This window comes from Cetorhinus maximus, chromosome 3, assembly GCF_964194155.1.
Source record: "Cetorhinus maximus chromosome 3, sCetMax3.hap1.1, whole genome shotgun sequence".
In the NCBI taxonomy this organism is placed as follows: Eukaryota; Metazoa; Chordata; class Chondrichthyes; order Lamniformes; family Cetorhinidae; genus Cetorhinus; species Cetorhinus maximus.
Genome location: NC_135881.1, coordinates 146492181 through 146505930, shown reverse-complemented (window position 1 = coordinate 146505930; position 13750 = coordinate 146492181). Strand labels below are relative to the sequence as shown.

Genomic DNA, 13750 nt, shown 5'->3' with positions numbered 1-13750 from the left:
TAAGACTACCTCTGTCGTGGCGAAAATGGTGGAACTGGACAAAAATGGACAAAAAGTCTCAACCCCGAAATGGCACTTCCCATTTTCACGGGGGTGGAAATGGGGGCGGGGCATGTTTCATGCATGTATGTTTTACAGAGGCAGCTGGCCATTTAAATCATCATCTCTAGTTGGATTTTGGCAGCCTAGGAGTGTGGATTCCAAACTGTGCAAAGCAGACACGGTAAGAGCAGGTCTGAACTTGGTATATTTCTTTAGCTAGCCAGGAGAGGTAGAGCACCCCTGTGGAATTTGCTTAAAAAATGTATTCACAGCCCCAGAAGTGGCACAAAACTAACTCCAACAGTTTTGCCTTAACCCAAGGGAGTCGGAGGGTGGGGTTCCTGGTGTCACAGTGTCCTACTGACTCGTGCACCTAGGTGCCAGGAAGAACTTTGCGCTGGAGAAAAGCATAAAGCACTTCATGCGAAGGAACATAGAAGATGGGCATCAGGCACCCTCGCACATAGGCCAAAGAAGCCAGCCAACGTGAGCAGCCGGAGGGCAGAAGGTTAGGGGGAAGAAGCTGCTGCCTGTGCATGAGGAAGAAGGAGGAGCAGAGGCAGGAGAACCAGGTACTACCCTGTGGGAAGGGTGTACAGACCTAGGGCATGCTACCTCAAAATGTCGCAGGTGACTGAAGCTAACCTGTGAGGTGGTGACAGACATATGTCGCATGGCCCAGCAGCAACTCGAGCCACAATCCATCAACCCCCCCACCCCCCATGCCTTGCCAGTGGGTGTGAAGGTAATCGTCAATTTCAACTTCTATGTCTCAGGATCTTGCCAGAGAACTCAGGAGACCTGTCTGGTATATCCCAGTCAGCAGTACACAGCTATAATAAGGCTGTAACTAATGCCCTGTTTGTTCGTGTGGGGGATCACATTAATTTCCCTGTAGATTTGGTGTCTCAGACTCAGGGAGCCACGGCCTTTGCCCAATTAACAGGTTTCCCTCAGGTGCAGGGTGTTATTAATTGTACCCAAGTTGCCATAAAGGCCCCAATTCAACATGTGGACACCTTTGCCAACCAGAAGTCCTTCCGCTCAATCAATGTCCACGTGGTTTGTAACCACAACAAGGTCTTCCTTCATGTGTGCAAGTTTCCCTGGCAGCTGCCACGACTCTTTCATACTGAGGACTCCCCAACACCATCAGCGATTTCAGCCACCAATGCAGTTTTCTAGGCAACAAGGGGCTACCCCCTAAAAACTTGGCTAACAACCCCCTTCAGGAGCCAACAAACAGAGGCAGAGAGCAACTACATGAGCAGCCGTGGCATCACCTGGAGTTCCACTGAGCAGGCAATTGGCATTTTAAAGATGTGCATCAGGTGCCTCGATCATTCAGGTGGCGCTCTGCAATATGCCCCAGCAAGGGTATCAGGAACAGTAGTGGTATGCTGCATGCTGCACAATTGCACAGAGGAGGGGCATACAAATTGATGATGACAACGCCATGGACAGAGCTCCAACTTCTGAGGAGGAGGAAGTTAGAAAGATGAGGAGGAAGATTAGGAAGATGAGGAGAAGGAAGAAGTCTCTGTCCATTCGGAAGATTCTGAAACGGATGAGGCTGAGCAGGCCGCCAATGGCAGAGCAGCTGGGAGGTATGACCATGTAGCCAGGGTTCACTCTGAGCAGGAGGAGATCATCATTAGACAGGTCCTTGTGCAGAATAGATTCTCAAATGGCCCTCCAATATCACAATTGCCATCTGCCAGACCCTGGTGACATACTTCCACCTAAAGGACCTTGTACATTGTACATTGACTCCACAGTTACTCAAGGGACTGCCCATCCCCACAAGGGAGAGAATAAACCTCAATGACTTCGACTCAGTCACATTCATATGGCTCAAACCCTCACTATCATAACCATGGCCTCATCATATTGCAAACACACATGGTAATAAGTGATTCAAAACCTGGCCCCTCACATGAACTCCAGTGACTGTAAATGAAGGGGCCCATGCCACCAATTTGTCCATAATGAAAGTAAGTTTACAATGCTGAGAGTGACAGAACGTCAGATTTCAAACCCTACTCATGCTGATAGGACTGTATGTTGTATCATACAGGCAGATAAGGCACCTCGTGCATGAGGAGCCCATAACTGTGCAACAACAACTCTTTGAAAGAATTTGCTGCATTTTATCATTTCCTGGCAATGGCCCAGTTTCTGACATGAGTGCCACATGCAACATTCCTGGCTTCCACCTAACTCTGCTTACTGCACAAAGCACATCCTGTGACACTTGGAGTGCAAATGCAGCCAACAAAGTGGGCACAGCAGACAACTGATATTACCTGTATGATATCAGGCCTCTCGAGTTGTGATGCCTATACCTAGGCCAATGTGTAACACAGCAGTACAGATGAATGACTTGCACCCAGCACTCATGCTTGAGATGCATTTGCTGCCCAGAGTCTCCTTGTGGAATATGATCATTGAGCCTCCCTTAATGTCAGGCTTGGATGGACGATAGAAGATCCAAGGAGCATCTCAGTGCTTGAGCCTTTGAACACTGCAATCATGTGTGATACAGCAGAAAAGGAAGAGGACCTCCAAAGCATCACAAATTAGCTGACAACCTTGATCCTCTTGATGGCACGTCGAGGTGGACCTCAGCATGCCGGTCTCATTGTTACTGGTAAGAACCACCTTCATGGTGTTACCATTCTTTTTGAGCTCTCTAGTGTACAAACACACACCGTGTCATGTACAAGTGTAAATAAATATATTAAAGAAGTGCTCAAATGTGCTATACACAATGTGAAAAATGTAACTACGTTGAATCCATTAGCGCTCTAGGCGAGACGATGTCCTTCGCTCTCACACACTCCTACAAAGTGCCCCTGTGTTACCTTGGAGGAGATGGAGCAGGCTGCTCACTTCGCAGTCTAAACAGCAATGGGGAACATAGTGACCTGCCTTGTCATGCAGGCACCCATTGGTGACCTGCCTCTCAAACAGGCCTTTATGAAGGCCTGCTTTTTATCTGTGCCCAAGTCATTCAACTCGCACCGAACCCGCCCCTCACCCGTTGATACTTCCGGAGTTGCCCGCCTGACTCTTATTCTAGTCTGTGCCCCCCAGACCCAAAATTTGAAAATCCGTCAGCAATTTTTAAAGGTTGGGTTTGCAGAGCCAGGAATTCTCCGATATCTGCGCACCTGACCAGGTAGTGAAAATCTGGGTCTCTTCTTCTATCTCTACTGATGCTACCAGACCTGCTGAATACTTCCAGCATTTTCTGCTCTTATTGCACAAACTAGAATTGCAGTACGTGGAATTTAGAAGGTTAAGAGGTGATTTGATCATACCATGGGGAAAAGATAGAGTAGATTGGGGAAAACTATTTCCTCTGTCAAGGGGAGTCCAGGACCAGGGGCAAAGACTAGATTGCCATGATATAGTGATGTGGTACAAATGTCTATGGCTTCTTGGGCAGCACATTAGTGAATAGGCTAGCAATGTCAAATGAGCACATGGACACACAGCATTGCAATTGATATGCAAGCCCTGTATGGTTTTTTTCAAAGGTGAAGGAGTCTTTCACCATCTAGGTGGAAAACTTGCTTAGAACTGGTTGTAGCAACTCGCTCAACCATTTGGCCAATTCATGTTGTGTGGAACATCTAGTCATACCGAACCTACCCAATCAGCCCGTGCTTGCAAAACTCAAAACATAGTGTCCAACATTAGATGTGATTCCGCAATTGGACAGCACTTGCTAAACAATCCCGCTGATGCTAAGAATTACACTGGCAACTGACTTAAGGTTATCAGTCAGGTTTGCAGTGTAACTCACTTACACGTGCTAGAAGTTACATATATTCACACACAGGGCCCTGTCCTTTGTAAACTAAAAGAGCATATCCACGCATTGTGCCTTTTTCAACTAAACAAAAGCTTGAGGGACAGCCATTCCCTGGTTCATTTCCCATGGCAATGCCTTGTCCAATCAGAGTCGATATGCCTGGTTTGAATTTAAACAGAAGCTTGGCAGTTAACTGTTTCTTGGTGCATTCTCCATGGCTGTGCCTCTACCAATCGGAGTTCACTTGCCAACCAATCAGCACACTCTTCTTATGCAGTATAAATTGTTGTTCCCTTTGAGATTTGGTATCCGTGAGAATTGCGCTGATGAGTGCAAGACAAAAAACTTTGACAGCGTGTCTCCTTTTTCAGCAACATTTAACCAATTATTGTGACATTTTCTGACATCCCAACTCCTGTTCACCATCTACAAGGCACAGTTCAGGAATGTGGTGGAATATTTTCTATTTGCCTTGTTGAGTGCAGCTCCAACAACATTCAAGAAGCTTAACACCATCCAGGACAAAGCAGCCCACTTGATTGGCACCCCTTCCACCACTTCATACGTTCTCTCCCTTTACCACTGTTGCACAGTGGCTGCATTGTGTACCACCTACAAGATGCACTGCAGCAACTTGTGAAGCCTCCTTTGACAGCACCTTCCAAGACCACGATCTCTGCCACCTGGAAGGACAAGGGTAGCAGACACAAGGGAGCACCACTACCTGTAAGTTCCCCTCGGAACTCTATCCCTGTTGCTGGGTCAAAATCCTGGAACTCTCTTCTTAACAGCATTGTGTGTGTACCTGGATCAGATGGGCTGTGGCAGTTCAAGAATGCGGCTCAACACCACCTTCTCAAGGGCAATTAGGGATGGGCAACAAATGCTGGCCTTGCCAACGGCACCCACATCCCGTGAAAGAATTTTAAAAACTCAGCACACGGTGAGTGCTGACATAATTTCTGCAAGTGACAGTTTTTTAGTTAGCCTAATCCATGACCAGTTTAGAGTCACAGAAAGCAACTGTGAGAAATATTGACCACACTAAGGGAGATGGAACAAACCAGATAGAAAGTTAGATGTTTAAAACATTTAAAGAATGTTGCTGGATCATTACAAGTTCATAGAGGGTAAATAGGCTGTGAAAGAATTGCTAACCTTATAGTAATTAGAATTAGGTTATAAAGATTAATACATATGAAGGGAAAATCCTTTTATTGAAGTGAATGCAGCAGATTTTCCTATTCCTGAGCCCAAGCATATTGGATAACCTGGGTGAAGCTCATGGAGGGAAATGAGGCAGCAGGAATGCATGTCCTTAATGGTACTTATCAGGTTTTCCATTCATCTAAATTAATAAATTCCTATCTGCTTACACCCTTCCCATTTGGTTTTCCACTATGCACTTCACCCAAGTGATCCAATAAATGCAGGGATAGGAACACGTATAAATCTGCTCTTTAATTCAGCTTTGGTCAATTTCCCTGCATTATCTGTCTCTTTATCCTGTATTATATCTTTCTTTATCTTGCATTATCTGTCACTTTATCCTCAATTCTCTATCCCTTTAACCTGCATTATCTACTCTTTTAAGTGGCATTATCTGTCTCCTTTATCCTGCATTATCTGCCTCTTTCATAGAACCATAGAATCAAAGATTGGTTGCAACACAGAAGGAGGCCATTTAGCCTGTTGTATCCCTGCTGGCTCTCTGCAAGAGTAACACAGCTAGCCCTACTCCCCTGTCCTTTTGCTGTAGTCTATGAGATACAATCTAATTTCCTCTTGAGAATCACACTTGAATCTGTTTGGATAAATACCCTTGTACACTGGGGCTTGCCCTACATATATGATAAGATTTGATCTCTGAAGTCACTGTTTTCAAATAAAGACAGTGGCCATTTTATGGACCACATGGAACATGGAGTCAGATGTGAGTTGTAGGATCTAGGGAATTTCAATATCCTTTGGATTTAGGCATGTCAACTGTAAGACTGTTAGCAGATGGGCAAAACATCAAAGGATAATTAAACCATGTGGAGTTGCAGCAGGGAAAATTTTAGTGCAATTTTGAGCAGAAGTCTGACCTGCTAGGATCTGGTCATGGTCCCACGGATGAGGGAACCAAGAGTCTAGTGAGAAGGAGGAATTGAAGAAAATCAGTATTAGTTAAAAAAAATTGGGTTAAAGGCTGAAAACCCCCCAGGGCCTGATAATCTACATCCCAGAGTACTAAAGGAAGTGGCCCTGGAAATATTGGATGCATTGGTATTCTTCCAAACTGCTATAGCCTCTGGAGCAGTTCCTACAGATTGGAGGGTGGAAAATGTAACCCCACTATTTAAAAAAGGAGGGAGAGAAAAAACAGAATTACAGACCAGTTAGCCTAACATCAGCAGTGGGGAAAATACTAAAGGCTATTACAAAATAGGTGGTAACAGAACACTTGGAAAGCATCAACGGGATTAGGCAAAGTCAGCATGGGTTTATGAAAGGGAAATCATGCTTAACTAATCTACTGGAGTTTTTTGAAGATGTAACTAATAGAATAGTTAAGGAAGAACCAGTGGATGTGGTGTATTTGGATTTCAAGAAGGCTTTTGATAAGGTCCCACATAAGAGTCTAGTGGGCAAAATTAAAGCATATGGGATTGGGCATTATATACCGGCATGGATTGAAAATTGGTTGACAGACCGGAAACAGAGCATGGGAATAAATGAGACTTTTTCCGGATGGCAGGCAGTGACTAGTAGTGTACCGCAGGGATCAGTACTTGGACCCCAGCTATTCGCGATATATATAAATGACTTGGATGAGGAAACCAAATGCAAAGTATAAAAAGCAGTTTGTGACTGCTAGAATGATGACTGCAGAAGGGGAATTGATGTGAAGTGCCAGATAGATTCACAGGCTTGCGTGAAGTTGGTGACCCGAATATGAAGCCATCAAATTTAAGTTGAGTCTCTATGACAGAACAGTGCTCATCCCAAGAGGACAAACTAAGCTGAGAGTCCAATGCAATGGAAAGAAAGAACTTCAGTTCCAGATCATGGACACCAAGCAAACTCCATTCATCTTGGCTGAAACAGGCCAAAAGCTTGAACTGGTTAGCCCCCTGTGCATGAGAAGAGAAACCTATTCCCAAGTGTAAAGCTGCTGTGACTAAAATAGCAATTGAAAATTCTGGCGCCAATGATGAAGATGAAGTTGATAAAGAAAAGAGTGAGGTTGAAAAAGAAGTTGAGATAATTGTGCCAAAAAAAGTTGGAAGGAGAAAGAGGAACAGAAGGTAGCGACTCCAGTTAAGAAGCATTAGGCTGAAAAGGATGCATCCTTTTTGCTATTTGTTGGAAACCTAAACTCTGAAATGAACCTTGAGGAACTAAAAACCCTTAATGACTTTTTTTTTACCAGAAAGAAACCTTCAGTCACAGTTATCCAAATAGTTCTAACAGAATATTTATTTATGTAGACTTTGAAAACAAAGAACTGCTGGGAAAGGCATTGGAATTCAATGGGAACAAAGTGCTAGGACTTGCAGTCAAACTTGACAAAGTGCACAGCAAGGAAAGCAATGCAGAAAGCAAAAGAGAAATGGACTGCAGGACATTATTAAAAATCTCCCATTCAAGACAACTCAGGATGGCCTCAGAGATTTTTAAGGATGCTATTGACATTAGAATTCTTGTTTCTCTTGACAGTTTTAGAGCATTATGTATATTGAATTTAAACATGAAACAGTTGCAGATACAGCATTGGATTAGAAACAATTCAAAGATATTCAGGGCAGGACCATTGTTATTGATTTCACTGGCAATAAATGTATGTTAAATGTGAAAGGTAGACAAATGAAACCAGATTTTGATGTACTCATTGTAAACAATTTGGCATATTCTTCAACCGAAGAAACCCTTCAGCATCATTGATAAAATACCAGAAATGAATGGCAGACCAAAAGGATTTGCATTTGTTAAATTTGAATCTATTGAGGGATGCTAAAGTAACTCTTGAAAATCACAATAATGCAGACATTGAAGGGAGAATTGTGAGGTTGGATTTCTGCAACCAAAGGCACGGAATTAAGTGATGATGATCCCAATAAGACATTGTGAGTTTGTGGTCTTTCTGTTGACACAACCTGAAAACCTTTAAAAGATGCCTTTGAAGGAGCTGAGAATACTAGAATTGTAACTGAGAGAGAATTTGGAAGATCAAAATGTTTTGACTTTGGGAATTCCCATCAGAAGAACTTACAAAATCAGCTAAGGGAACAATGGAAGGTGGAGAAATTGATGATCGCAAAACTACACTTGACTTTGCTCATCTGTAGGGTGAAGCTAGCAAGATGGTCGAGACTTTGGAAGAGCAAAAGGAGCCGTGGTGGATTTGAAGGATTCTGAGGTGGAATGCCGACCCCTCAAGGAAAGAAAGTGCAATTGGATTAGAGGCTTTAACTTCTCGTGTTCAGACAGAGCCTTTGTTGATTTGCCACATGGTTGGACATTCCAGAGTTCTGCACGGACTGGTTGGCTATGCATCTTGGAGCATGGTGGAGATCCCTAAGTTTCTGAATGGACTCACAATAGGTAAAGGCAGAAACTGTTGATACACCTTTCTGAATTTTATCACATTTACTAAGTATTATATTTTACCGATGTATAAATGTATTGTTTCCGATGACTTTTCAGTTACAATTTAAATGCATTTTTTTCTATGAGAAAGGGGATGTCTGGAATTTTTTTTGTTATAAAAAGGCAGATGTTTGGATAAATAACTTGGTAGACTGTGGCTTCCCATCTACATATGATAGGGTTTGACCTCTGAGGCCACTGTATACAAATAAAGCCCAGGCTCTGCATATTCCTTAGTGATGACTTTTTCAACAAGCTCCATTAAGCAACGTCATCAGCCTTTTTATCATGCATTATCTGCTACTTTATCCTTCATTATGCGTAGCCATTTTATGCACCACATGGAACAGAACTGTTTCCACCACAATCCCAGGCAGTACATTCCAGATCCTAATCACTCGATGCAGAACAAAGATTTTCCTCATATCACCATTGGTTCTTTCGCCATTCACCTTAAATTGGTTTCCTCTGGTTCTCTATCCTTCTGCAAATGGGAACAGTTTATCCCTATCTACTCTGTCCAGATCCTTCACAATTTTGAACACCTCTATCATATCACCTCTCAACCTACTTTTCCCTAAGGAGAACAAGCTCAGTTTCTCCAATTTATCCACATAACTGAGATTCCTCATCATCCTTGTCAATCTTTTTTGAACTCTCTAATATCTTCACATTCTTACTAAAGTTTGGAGCACAGAATTGAACACAATACTTCAGTTAGGGATGAGCCAGTGTTGTATAAAGGTTCAGCATAACTTCCTTGCTTTTGTACCCTATGGCCTGGATTTTCATGCTTCAATTCATGTTGGCAAGGAGGCAGGCAGGATTTAATAATGGTAGGCGGGGCCGAATTCTGGGATACCCGCTCCCATTCCTGTCACGTGGGATTTTTATGGCCTGGGATAATGGTGCAGGTAGTGAACTTGCAAACAGTAGTCCCGCCCTTGCCTACTTCATTGCAGGGGTGGACATTTCAGATTCACCACATGGTGTACCATGCAGGAAACATAGTCTGGGGTTGGGAACCTTTTGACAGATAGGTTCAATAGTTGTTGACAACTTCACGTCTCATAATGTAATGGCATATGATCAGTTAAATATGCTTTTAATAAAGTGACTAATGATAGGGCTTTGTTTAGAAAAGGTAAATTACTATTAAATTGACCAGCAGTGTGAAAATGTCCAGAAGCATTAGACTACTTTATCCTGTGGAGAATTGAGATTCAAATTTTAATGTGTCAATTTTGCCTATGATTTAATCTTTTCTTTGATTGACAGTACATTCATATATTCAGCCTTTGAAGCAATGCAACAGATGACCATCTGTTCCATGACTTCAACTGGCTTTAATGTTTTCAGTCCAGCCATCTGTTCAGCTTTTTGAAGCAATGGAGAAGATGGCCATCTGTTCCACTACTTCAAAAGTCTTTAATATATTCTGACCTGGAGGTTTTGGTGACACAGCTGAACTTTGGAATTCAATTGTGAATGTTTGGCTTAGATCTAAGACCACTAATGGATTTAGCTCAGCAGGGGCTTTTGATATAGCTGTCAAGAGGACTGTGAAATTTGTTTTTATTGACAGTTTTATGAGTTGTTAATTGGATTAAAGTATTTTGAAGATGTTTTTGAATGGCTATTTGTATATTTTGACAGTTTTATGAGCAGAAGAGGTTTTAGTGGAGTTTGAATAGCTGTGTGTTTGATAATTTTATGAACTCCTAAGAGGATTATAGTATTTTTGAAGAGGTTTTTGAATAGCAGTTTGTTTATTTTGACAGTTTCATGACTATCTCAAAGACTTCACAATGTTATTATAGGTTCTCATGAGTTCTGTCCACAGTGGAGACTGGCATGGGGGTTATGGAAGGAGATTGGGGTGTATGGAGGGGGCATAGGTGTATATGAGCAGGCATGGTGGAATGAGGGACATGGGGGGATATGAGCAGATATGAGGGTAAGCAGAGTTCATGGAGAGGGGGTGGGAATGGGCTGGGGGTGGGGGGGTGGGGTGAGGGTGAGGGCTAGGATGTCTAATAATCATTTACAGAACTGGACCGATGTCCCAATGAACAGAGGCAGGTTATCTAACCTGCTGACCTTGGCATCTGTCTGCTTCCATTCCCACCTTGGGCCTGCTTCAGGAGATGGCAGCGGAACTCCAGCCCTCCCCACCATGCCACGACGAAAAGAGTGTGGGTGGCCACTGCTGAGCAGAAAGGTGGATTATGACATTGGGAAATGGCACAAATTATAATTGCTGCCTCATGGATAAAAATTCAGGCCAATGCTTCTATTTATAAAACCCAGGATCTCATTTGCCTTAGTAACCACTTTTACAACCTGCTCCATTAACCAGCATTATCAGACTCCTTATCCTGAATTGTCAGTTTCTTTATCTTGCATTATCTGCTCATTTCTCCGGGATACTGTCTTTTTATCCTGTATTAACTGTCTCTTTATCCTGCATTATCTATTCCTTTAACCTGCATTGTCCGTTTCTTTGTCCTGCGTTTTCTGATCATTTTTCCTGCAATATGTCTCTTTACCTCTCTCGGTCTTTCCTTCTTTCTACGATCTTTCAGTTTTTACCTAAGATGCCATCTGATGAATATTTTAAAATGCAATCTTGATGTTGCCTAATCACAGCTTCCTGGTTTACTTTGCCTTCCCTTCTACTTTTTCAACCTTGGTGATGTTCTGTGCTATCAGTCTTGGCCCACTTTACTGGTTTAACATTTTTATTTTGGTTTCTCATTGAACGATAAGTTTTGTAATCTATGCCACTCTTGCCAATCATTCGTTATTTCAGGAGTGGGCTGCAGTACAGAAAAATACCATAAACCTTGGAAAATTGTTTGACATTTTCCTGAGGGAAGAACATGACTCTGCATAAATGAAACTGTGTATATGATTCATATTAAAATGAATCCAAGCGAACAAGGAATGAGTCAAAGTGTTTTCATGAGAGGACAGGTGGCGGATTAAACTTGTATTCCAGTCACTTTACTTGTCATTTCAGGATATGAAGTTGCACAATCCTGAATAATGAGAAATTAATAAATTCTTGAGGACTTGAAAAGATCCCATTACAAAATCATAACTGAGAGATTGATTGTGAATCCCATTTTCAGCAATTGTTTCTTTTTTAAAAATTGGGTACAATGTTAGTCTTGTTAAATAATCAGAATCACCACTGTCTTGTCAGAGTAGTCAAATCAGTTTTGCTAATGGCCTGACATGGCTAGTGTCTTACAACTCAATTTTAAGTAATCGGTGGAAAAAAATGTCAGCAATATTTTTATTCCAGTCCCAGCTGTCCATTTCCTTTCAAGTTTAATTCATCCCAGTTTAAGCTCAGTGTCAACACTTCATGAATTTAATCGATTTCCATAAACGTGAAGCAACAAAGCAGCCAACATATCAAATGTGATTTATTGCACAGCCAGTAAGTGATGCATTCTAATCTAAACTGCACAAATTGTTTGAAATTCCATAAGCAGTGTTTCTAATTTTATCTTTCATGTTAATTAAGGTTAGCCATGACTTTGCATTTTATAGTACTTGTGTCTCTGTGCATCGTGACTCCACCTCTTCTTTCTGTCACTGTCCTTCCTGCCACTACCTACTTCCTCTTACACTCTCACACTGTCTCCCCCTCTCTCTCTCTCTCCTCCCCTTTCCCCTCCCTCTCTTTCCTCCCCTCCCTGTACCTCTCTCTCAAACTGTCCCGCTTTCATGATTGAAAAACGGGGGGAAGAATAGAACTATCATTGAAAAGGTGTTACTTCACAGTGCAACTGCAGAGATAATTTGAATACTGGGAATAGACTCTAAGTAGGGTAATGGGGGCAGAAATCTTGGCACCATGTAAGAAATCGATGCATACTATAAAGTTATAGATTATTTCTTGCTGAATGAGCTAGGCTGCACTGAATGGACTTTCTCATCTGTACCAATCTAATGATAGGATGTTCATTAGCAATACTCCTGTTACCTCTTCATAGAAACATAGAAACTAGGAGCAGGAGTAGGCCATTTGGCCCTTCGAGCCTGCTCTGCCATTCATTATGATCATGGCTGATCATCCAACTCAATAGCCTGCTCCCGCTTTCTCCCCATACCCTTTCGCCCCAAGAGCTATATCTAACTCCTTCTTGAAAACATACAATGTTTTGGTCTTAACTACTTTCTTTCCAGTTCCTATATAAAATTTGATCTCTGCATACCATAGTAAGAATGTCATACGAGAATGCATTTAGGTCATGGTTTCATCATCAGAAATAATTGATATTCGAACAACAATATGCTTGTAAGTAAGCCTGAAGTAACAAGATCACAAAGTCTTGGTGGTAAACCATGATCATAGCAGAAGGTTTTAGCTTTTCCTTCTAACTCCAATGTTACCTGAACTACGATAAGTGTGGATAGGCTAATTGATGCAATTAGGCAGAACTATTAACCCATTAACTAATTGACAAGTCTCAGAAGGTGACAGGAGATAATTCTGGCTAGAGGTATCTACTCAATGCATAACTATGGTTAAAAATAAAGGTCTGACTCGATGAGATGCGCTGGAGTAAGCTCATTGGGGCAGGGCAGATCAGCTTTGAATTCAGGATGCACTCAGTGTGAATGGCGAGAAAGAATTCACTTGGAGACTATCTGACCAGTCACAACTAATGCTCGGGCAGATGTTTCATCCTCAGCTTTTGTCAGCTCACCATAGAGGCCACTGAATATCTTGAGTACTCCATAATTATAAGTAAGGTGTGTCACTACGGGGAAAAAAATCTGCACTGTACATCAGGCTCCACCAAAGTGGATTTTCCAGTAGTTTAATTTAGCCTTTCTTACGCTTAGCATCAGATACACAGTTAAGCAAAAAAAAAATCTGTTCTTTCTCAATCGGAATTGCATTCTGAATGTTACAGCTCAGACGCTCAACAGATTCTGTAGTGAAAGTAACAGTGTTGTTTAACTGCACTTAATTATCACTTGACACCCCACTTTACATAACACTTCCAAAAGCTAACCTTGGAATTCTAATAAGTTAAACTGTAAATTGTCACTACAGCTTGTCTTTCCTTCTTTACACAATTAAAGAGTTCTGGGTTCATTTTCCAGCCTGAAATTTCAGCTAACATCTACCAGCAGGGGATTTCATTACAGAGCAACATTCAAACTGATATGGCTCACACACAATTAGAGCCTCTCGAACCTTGTTGATTAAATTGAGCTTTGCAGAATCCTGCT

At 42.0% G+C, this 13750-nt stretch overlaps 1 pseudogene; it reads left to right on the top strand.

Moving 5' to 3' along the window:
- Positions 1-1561: 1561 nt before the first annotated feature.
- Positions 1562-8193, top strand: LOC144674289 (nucleolin pseudogene; annotated as a pseudogene).
- Positions 8194-13750: the final 5557 nt, after the last annotated feature.